The sequence below is a fragment of the Lepisma saccharinum genome, chromosome 29 (assembly GCF_977018435.1).
Source record: "Lepisma saccharinum chromosome 29, izLepSacc3.1, whole genome shotgun sequence".
Classification (NCBI taxonomy): domain Eukaryota; kingdom Metazoa; phylum Arthropoda; class Insecta; order Zygentoma; family Lepismatidae; genus Lepisma; species Lepisma saccharinum.
Window position 1 is genome coordinate 25,567,192 of NC_139257.1, and position 9,885 is coordinate 25,577,076.

Consider the following 9,885-nt stretch of genomic DNA (forward strand, 5'->3'; position numbering starts at 1 on the left):
CCACGATTTTCTTCGTACGTTTGTAATAATTTTCATAAGCTACCCGTTCAAAGAACTTATCGAGGACAGTTCTCTATTACTAATCTTTAACGCAAACATCCGCATAGCGTTGTGCCTGTACTACTATCACAACATAAAATTATTAACATTGAAAGAATTGAAAAATGGGAGGTAACGCTGGGTTTCGAAAGATTATTAAGAATAAGATTAGGTATTCAATCACCATCCTGATTACCTTCCTTGCACATAAATATAGAAGCTGGTCTGTGTTTCCAAGGAAAACGTTTTTCCGAATAAATGAGTAATTGCAAATGATTAAATTATTATTTTTTTTTTTTTACTTTCGGGAGAAGACCAGGCTTTCGCTAGTCTCGTCTCGAATTAAAAAAAAAATAAACAATAAACTATTCCAATTTCCTGTTGCAATGTAGCCGTCATTTGCCTCATAGACAAATGTATTTGAGCCAGGTATCTTTTGAGTTGGACGCCCAGTATTGTATACGTGTATGTTTCAAATTAAGGAAATATGAAATGTTTGCACCTAAATGCTTTTATTGCAGTGATAAGGAATACATTCTAACGGTGAGGTAAATAATATAGAAATAGTACTAATGCTGCATTGAAGTGGTCCATTTTTTCATCAGATGATATTCCTTTACGGATTCACCTAAAATACAATTAGAGAAATGTTGTTATAAAAAATTCAAATTGTATCATTTTCGTTAGTCATTAGAGGCACCGAATTAACCTTACAATCAGTGTACAATCCATTTTGCATCAATCTCAAATTATGTTATTGCACGAATTCTATAAATTACTTCTTCCAAACTCAATATCAGAGGTTTTTCGCTCAAATTTTATATAAATTGTTGATATCATAGTTGGTAAATTTTGAAAAAAAGTTTCAAATAATTTCAGTTTTAATAAATTTACGTGATTTCTTAAAATAAGCTTGTTAGAAATTACGCATTAAAGAAACGCACCTTCCACGTATTTCAACTTGTGATACACAATTTTTGCATCAAATAGTCTATGCTGTCTAACATAAGAACACTTACCTTAAACTGTGTAAAGACCTGAAAAGATATTAAGTTTTCTTAGTGTAAATAAACTACCAACATTTGGTCTTATAATTTGAATTTTATGCCACTTTTAGCCTATCCTGAAGATCGCAATGCATAGAAATAACATGAAATGTAACATTCATTATGAGTCCCGAAGCTAACCGAAATTTCCGATAGGATGGTCGCTAGTGAACAACAATGGGAAATTCTATCCACATTCTGAAAGAAAATCTGAAATAAGAATCCACCTATTGGCTTAAGAACATGTGCTCTCTGGAACCCCAGAAAGGAAAAGAAAAGTGCAAATGTTCCGTGGAAATATTACATCAATGTTCCAACTAATTCTTACGCAATTTTGAGATAAAGTTTATAACATATAGTTCTTCTATAAGTCTTGAAGAGACTTTCGTGGTAGAGGCGCTCATTTTTGCTCGTGAATTTGAAACTCATTTTTGGATTAGAGTAGAAGTGTTTGATAACAACGTAAGATACGAAATTTAACATTAAAGTTTGTTGAACATAAAATTTCTGTTGACATAGGGCTGGACTTGCAGTGCAATGTCCATTCACCAGGCAGGGCACCATTAAGCATATCAAATATACGTATATTTTGAACTTCGTAGTAAATATAATAACTTATCATATACTGAACGAAATTATGATCTTAAGAAATATGTTACACTAAGTATTTTTAAATAATAGTTACCTGCCAGTTCCTTTTCGATCGGCTGTAACATTTAATACTGAAATTAGTTAAGTCTACGTAGCATATTTTATAATACAACTAAGTATTTAACACACAATGAAAAGCTTAGGAAATAAAGTAGAATTAATGCATTATCAGATCGACATAACTCGGACAGATTTCAGTGTATCATGTCTGGTTATGTACATGCATTGCATGTTTATATAATGAAAGTAAATGTTGGTGCGTTACAGCAAGTAACACGGAATTGTTGCGTTGAAATTAAACCTACATCATCCAACAAATGTTGTTGATGATCTATTGTTACACATGGTGTTTCACTGTTGGAGTTCATGAATTATTGTGTTTCAGATATAATAATAATTTTGATTTAATTGATTCATTGGTTGATTTAGTTTGTTTTACTTCGCTTTTTTGCCACTGTTAGCTATTTACGAAGATTGGAATGAGTGATGATATGATGAATGCACACTCACAAACACCCATGCCCAGGCGGACTGCTGCCGCCGAGATATAATAATATATGTTATGGAAATTATATTTGAAACAGACATGATCGCCTGCATGGAACTTTTTAAAGTAGGGTCAAAACGAAATCAAGTTTCAGAGCTGAAGTGTTTATACTTTCTTTGAAGCAATAAGCATATAAATGACGACCATCGTGGCCAAGTTACGGGTTCGAATCCCGGCCTGGGCATCAGTGTTGTCTGTTAGGATCCCTTCGTCACTCGTCCTCATTGTCGTGATTAGTCAAAAGTTGCATAAAAGCGACCTTAAATTAAAGAAAATGAAGAAGCAGATATTGCATTTAAGTGCATTCGGTAAATATTTTAAAGGCATCACCTGAAATAAATTTGACAAAAAAAATCAGTGAGTGGTTTAGAAGGAGAAGAGAGAATGGGGCCACTCAGAAGTGTTTTGGCGGTGATGCTATCATTCGTAGCTTTTCCATTACCATCTACATATCGAGTGTGGTAATGCATTTCAAGATGGCGTACTTGAAACACCAAACGGGTGTAGCTTATCTGCTACTGTTGCTCTTATCTTATCATTATTCTCCTTCACCTCGCTGCTTGGTTCTTGGACCCTTTGTCCGGAAACATGGCAGTGTCCGAATTGGCAAGCGCTCCGTTCCGTTCTATCCCGTCCTTTTCATTGTCGTCCAAATCTACAAGGCAGTGCTGTTGCCACTTTTCATGCCATGTGTCACCCTTCCCGCTCTGTGGCGCAGGCGCACAGCACGGAAGCAGAAGGCAGACGACAACCAAACATCACAACGATTTCCACCTATGAGGGTTATTCGTGAGTAAAGGTAAAAAAAGGTAAAGTGCTCCCCTGTGCATAGGACCACGCCATGAAGGCGTATAAGGGGTATAGGGGTAACGTGAGTGGGGATGATGTGATCAGCATCACGCCCCTGACCGCCTTTACCCCCCAGGGTTTCCCCCAGGTACCCAGTTTATTCGACGCTGGGTAGGCGGCGGGGCCGCTCCCATCGTTAGAAAAGTTCCCGGATTTGAATCGGCCGGGGATCGAACCCGGGACCTTTAGCATGGTACTCAGACGCTTTACCGACTGAGCCACCGAAGCCACCCAGTGAGTAAACAAAAGATAATCGATCAGACAATTTGATTATAGGTGGCGCGGAAATAACTTTCGGTTTAGATAATTTTCCAATGTAAATAAGTGAAATACAGATCGTTACCGAGCTTATTTTCTTATAAAAGATGGGATACAAAATGGATGACTTGAAATTTTTGAGTGATACAGAGAAACTAGGAACCTAGAAAAGATTGACATTTTCACGGATCGTTTGGATGAAAATTTACGGAAAAATAGTAGTATTTTCCAAGACAATATTGATCTTCTACCAACAGTTTCGTGTTAAGATTTCTGCAGGTTGAAATAAAGCTGACATTAGTTATAAACATTGAAATACTTCAATTTTACAATAGTAAAATGTATGCCCTTTTATTTTTATTTCATGGCTTAGAGAGAGCGTATTCAGAAATTTTTGTAGGGGGTAAAGGCCAGTAATAAAAGTATAATAGTAGAAATAATAATAATTACAACTGTTATAAATGTTATACAATAAATAATTACTAAACTAATGAAATTAACATGTTGTATTCTAAATTTATTATTATTTACTTACTTGATAATTATATTAGAGTGCATATCCAGTACAACAATTACAGTACTGAAATGCACAGTTATTGTTATTTTATTATTAACCTTTTCAATTGCCTTTCAAGAAAAAGACTTTAGAAGTTAGTAAAAATTTTATTATAAAGTATATATTGATTACATTAAATAATAAGATTATAATTTTTGGAATTCTGAATGATTATAAACAGTTAGTTTCAATCTTAAATATAGTAAACACATGTGCGTTAGACAATTCTGATTTTCGAACTCCATGTTATTCAATTGAAAACCGGAAGTAAAGTTTTCGCCCGCGCCAAGGAAGTACAGAAATGTAAACATCCGGTGGATAGCGCACATTTACTACTCATATCAAAATTTTGTGATTTACTATTTTGCAGTTTTTCTACATACAGTTTAGCAATCAGTTCTATATCATCCATTTAGTAAACGTTGCATCTGCAAAGTGAAAGTGATAATATGGCTGCCAGGCATAGGTCTACAGCGAGATGAAGCCATAAGTGTTTGCACTGGGGACAAGAGGAGGGGAGGGAGGCAATGCCTTCCCAATCACGGACGTCCGCATGGAGGGACGAACAAGGCATTTTTCCATGGGACATATTACGCGGTAATAATGTTGGCCCCTCAAAACAAAACACCACTTGAATTTGAAATTATCACATTAATGTAAATTACTACTATTGAAATCAAATTATACGTGTGAAATATATACTTTTAGTTGACATTCGATTTGTAAGGGAGGGATGTGGCCAACCTTAGACGGAAGTCAATTCTAGGGGGCAAACATTGAAGTAAAAGGAAGCAAGGCTAATAGAATCTAATAGTAGCAGAACAATAGGATAAGCACGATGGAATTAGTTTTCATGTCTTTCTTGCATTATTTCTTCCTGATGCCCAATAGCACCCGCAGGGTTCACAAAGTGGCAATTGTCCCCCTCGATATCAAATTTTATTTTAAAATAATACATTGCGTAATATTTTCTTGCTCGCATATTTGCTTATCTTAGTCTTGTCAAGTTCAGAACCTCAGCTAGGATAGATAGGCCTGAGTAAGCCCTGCACGCCGAATGTAATTGTAAAATACAATGCCAAGGCTTTTGCCCCCTTCCTAATCAGAGGGTCTGCGTACGTATATGGTTGAAGCGTTCTCTCTTGTCAGCAGATTGTCCAGGTCTTCCACCGCTGGCATCTGGCAGTCAGTCACCTGAGCTATATATACTGTGCGGGTGCAGCACAGGCGGGTGGCGAAAGTCTGAACTAACAGATGATGAGTCAAACACAAACGGCATATTTATGCTTTACCCAGGATCCCAAACCTTGAAAACGAGAATACTCTAAATATAACTGGTTATATTTTCACAGATAAAGATATATGTATTCGAAAGTTACTGTTCGTCATTCAAAAATAATTCAAACAAACAAACAAAAAATATTTCGTCCCCATGTGGTTTTTCGAAAAGGGTGTAAGACTGCCGTCCAGAAATATTGCTGCGATTATTGAATCCACTCAGTAACGTCTTTTATGTCTATTGATGTGGTATTTATGTCGAAAATGCAATAGAAACTCAAGATAACAAAAAACATCTATAAACGATTTATCTCGTTGCTACGTACAGAATATATGTGGTAAATTTCTTAAGTGTTCATTGAAAAAGTACTCGTTTTGGTAGCGTTGTTCCTTCAGTAACCTCTTATATGCTAGGAATGAGTATAATAGTCAGGTATTTTCCAGAATCTACTTTTTATATAGATGTACATCATACTACGGTTTCCTAACCACTAGTAAAAGTAGAGCCACTCACTCGCGGCCAGTTCTCAATGTCGAAGCACTGAGGCTTCGCAGGTGGAAGGTTTTCTCGGAATCCATCGCTTCAGAGCAATGGTTCTAGAGAAGTGAGGCTTGAGAGCTGCTGAAATTTAGCAGTACCATCTCTTGTCTTTTCCTGGAAGCAAGATTTCGAGTGGTGTCTCTCTACACTTCCCAACGTATTATTTCGAAGCTTATTGCGAAGGGACGATCCCAGGGAGGTCCGTGCAGCTGTTTTCATGCCTTTTAATGAAGATCTGCTTATATATCTTTATCTGTGGTATTATCAACTCAAAGATTTGAGACAATTTGTGATGAATTTTAAAGACAATATTAATGTGACGTAACATTTAAGAATAACCTTTGAGAATGTGAAAGCGATATTATACTTACATCCCTCTTTTGTTTAGCTGTAGCTGCTGCACCCATTCCAGCGATAAAAAGCATCATCAGAACAAGAGCAGTAACTAACTGCAGTTTCGCCATGATGTCTGTTGAATGTATGACGCGTTTCCAAACGTGAAGTCTGTATTTATAGGTATACTACTCCTACACGAATGACCTAGAAATTTCCTGTGTTGAAAGTCATATGGAACGGAAGCGTTCACAGTAGATGACTACCGGGAACAAATGCACATTTAGCTTATATAAACGGCTATTACATAACTTAAGAATTATATAATTTCGATGCCCACACATCCTAAATATTTGCCAAAAGATTTTCACATATTAATATTAAATTTGCAGACCAGCAAAATATCAAATACGTTCATAAACCCGTGGCACAATAGCCCGTAGGGGCCAGGAGTAAAGCCCTCACTCCAACCTGCATAGGTGGAAGATTATCCAACCAGTTACGGAGTGACGTGTGGTCAGCACGACGAACACCCTTTCGTTGTAGGATTTCAAGACTGGGTCACGATACTCATTCATAGCTCACCAATCTCCTTACGGTGGTGGGGGCTACTGGTCCCATACCAGCCTAAATCTCTGGAGAAAAGTTGTTACGCTTCCCCAGGAGACTTGAACCTGCGCTCGTCCAGTAGCCCCATATTTCACTTCTCCACAGGGCAAGCCACCTAATGTTAAGACACCATTTCCTACAATTTTCGATCTGTTTCAATAGAAACGTTCGGATTTGTACTCTATCCCAGGAATATGTGGAGCAAGACCGCACATATCGGAAGAGAAGGGGGTGGAAATGGGTAGAGCGAAACAGTACAAGCGGCTGCGACGGCTAATACCTACATTATCTTCCACCTCTACGTAATCCCGTTCCCTCTAACGTATTCATTGGTGGAGCCGTCTTGCGTCACTAACTTGTCTTCGTTCCCAAGCTCCAAAGATACCCGTCTCAGAGTACTATTTTATGTTCGTGAATAGGTATAACCAGTGGTTTTTGCGAAGATACAAACGTAGAGGTCATCTAGAATGAAGAATAAGAACCTCAATTCTGCTTTAGGCTTATACGTGTGGGGATACACTTCCCTCATTCCATTCAATTTGACGTTTAAGTTCACTTTATGTGCAACTAGACTAATCTTGACTGGACCTACAGTTTATAAAGTATAACCTTTCTGGTTTCCAAAATAGGCCTGGAATAATTGTATTTGTAATAATTGTATTTGTAATAATTGTATTTGTAACATATTGTATTCACTAACATGTAAGCTCAAATAAATTTTGTGAATATATAAACGAGGGAACCGTAATTCAGAGAAAACTCACGCCCTGGTTTTTATTTGAAGGCACCGGGGCATAAAGCGCATACCCCTGAATATATGCGGGAGGAGGCGGGTTTGTCAGGGGGTTCCCTCCTTTATATACCTACAGTTTAGAGTAGGATCCAAACCACCGTGTGCCTCCACTCTCGGCAGCCCTTGATTTCAAAGTGAGAACGTTACCACTGCTCCATCGGAGAGGCTTCATTCAATATATTTCGATATTACTATAATAGCATAGCAACACACCTACTCGCACCAGTCGCTCTGAAGGTTGCTAAAGGACATAGGAATAATCCGTGATAGTCATCAGCGCAGGTGGTTCCATTTCATTTAAACAAGGGACAAAGCTATTTGTTAAATGATTCGAAAGGTCCACGTCTCTCAGAAAGCCATTACATTTTCCTGCTCTAATTTCCTATAAAGTGGCCCCGGTGGCTCAGTCGGTAACACGTCTGGCTACCATGCTCAGGGTCCCGGGTTCGAACCCCGGCCGGTTCAAATCCAGGAACTTTTCTAACGTGGTGCCCATCCAGCGTCGAATGACATGGCTACCTGGGGGAAACCCTGGGGGATAAAGGCGGTCAGGGGCGTGATGCTGATCACATCACCCCTACTCATGACCGGATGAAGAAAGTGTGGGGCGTTACCCCCACACGCCCTATACGCCTTACTGGCGTGGTGCTAAGCACAGGGGAGCACTTTACCTTTTACCTTTTTTTTTACTTTCGTATAAAAACCCACTTCGCTTGACCTGAAGTTCTTCATCAACCGATTGTTTAACAGTTGCACACATTCTGAGCACGATGGGGTTCTGCGTGATGTTCGTTCTCCTGGCAGCTTCTCTCGTCTTCCTGTTATGCCGAGACATGGTTGAGGTCCAGGTGGTAGAAAATTGCATTGCACAACTCTCGATGCATTTTGGTTGAGATAGAGCAGCGGCTCTCATTGTACCCTTTAGTGGTACCTAAACGTCTAATGTACTCCCTACCATATGTTTCCTCCGAATGGGTTTGAGGAGTATTTTTGGCTGCCTGATTGGTGTGGCATTATTGATATGTTAGAGGCGTGTATCTGCAATAGAACAAAATGGCTTTGAAGCTGTATGTGGAAAGATTGCGAACATATAAACATTAGAATCCTATGTTTATTTTACGGTTACAATCTTTATAATGGTCAGAAAAATAAAAAAAAAATGTGAAACACATGTATGCTAAGTATATATATATGGGCCTCCCGATGGCACAGTAGTAGCGTCGTCGCCTTGTAGTCAAGCGGTCCTAGGTTCGATACTCGGCTAAGGCATATAGAGGTGTGCATAAAGTGGACTTAAAACACCAATTTTCATATATATTTTTCCAAATTTACTGAAAAGAGTAAAGTACAAAGTTACGTTTGTAAACAAACAGTAAAGCATAATTTTGGAGTTTTTTATTGTAAATCCTCATCCTCGGAGTTTCTAGTGAGTAGGGTGTGTCTGCATAGTTTATTATAGATTTCGAAGGAGTATTTTATTTCAAATCACATAAAACAAAGATAAGAGTGTCAGTGACAAATTCAGATTTATTTTCCTGTTGAGTGTTCAAGCTATGAAGTCTGCTCCACACACCTGCAGTTTCAAAACCATTGATATAGAGCGAAGATCTCCAAACATGCAATATCTTTGGAATGATTTTAGAAACTTGTAGACATGTAAGTAGACAATAGTCAAGTTGCATTTATTTGAAATGTCAAACCGTACGAGTTGTGATACATAACTGTTACCAAAAGAGTGAGAATCTGTTCAATGAAACAAAATGGAAATTTATCACAAACTCTAGGCGTATGAGGTGTGTCCTCTATTAATTCACTCAAAGTAACTTCACGTAGTACAGGCTGTCCAAAATGTCACGCAATAGATTTTGAAACCTACGTAGCGTTTGTACAAAGAGAGATAGAAACATGAAATTTTCACTGGATGTTAACTCTATATGGATATTTTAAAAAATATATATTAAACAAGAATATTATGTCCTACATGAAGGTTCGGTATGCGGAAAAAGTTACTAAGGTGTAAGAAAGATTTCATTCCAAGTTAAAGTAATAACAAATGTGAATCATAAGCAGCTGTGCAAAATGTCCATCTGTATCAATGGTCTGTGTGAGTATTCATCGAGTTAATAGCTAGTGTAATTTTCTGTCTCTATCGCTCTTTCTACAGAAGTTAAGTACATTCGAAGAATCGGCTGCGATAATTTTTGAACACCCTGAAACTACACATAACAGTTTCACTGTTTGAAGATGTACAACTTCAAGTAAGTAAAGCTTGAACGCTTCGAATGGATTTTGTATACATAAGAGTTTAGAGTCCAGACATTTTCTAGACAGATAAATCGATATCGAATTTCATAACTGAATTGAATGAAATTCTAGTAGCTCAGT

General features: G+C 37.8%; 1 long non-coding RNA gene across 1 annotated transcript; it reads right to left on the reverse strand.

Moving 5' to 3' along the window:
- Positions 1-562: 562 nt before the first annotated feature.
- LOC145981212 (uncharacterized) lies at positions 563-6,231 on the reverse strand. Its single transcript, XR_014440937.1, has 4 exons — positions 6,137-6,231; positions 1,771-1,792; positions 1,059-1,076; positions 563-667 (listed from the first exon to the last, which is right to left on the reverse strand). It is a non-coding gene; the product is annotated as an uncharacterized LOC145981212 (long non-coding RNA).
- Between the last annotated feature and the right edge of the window lie 3,654 nt (positions 6,232-9,885).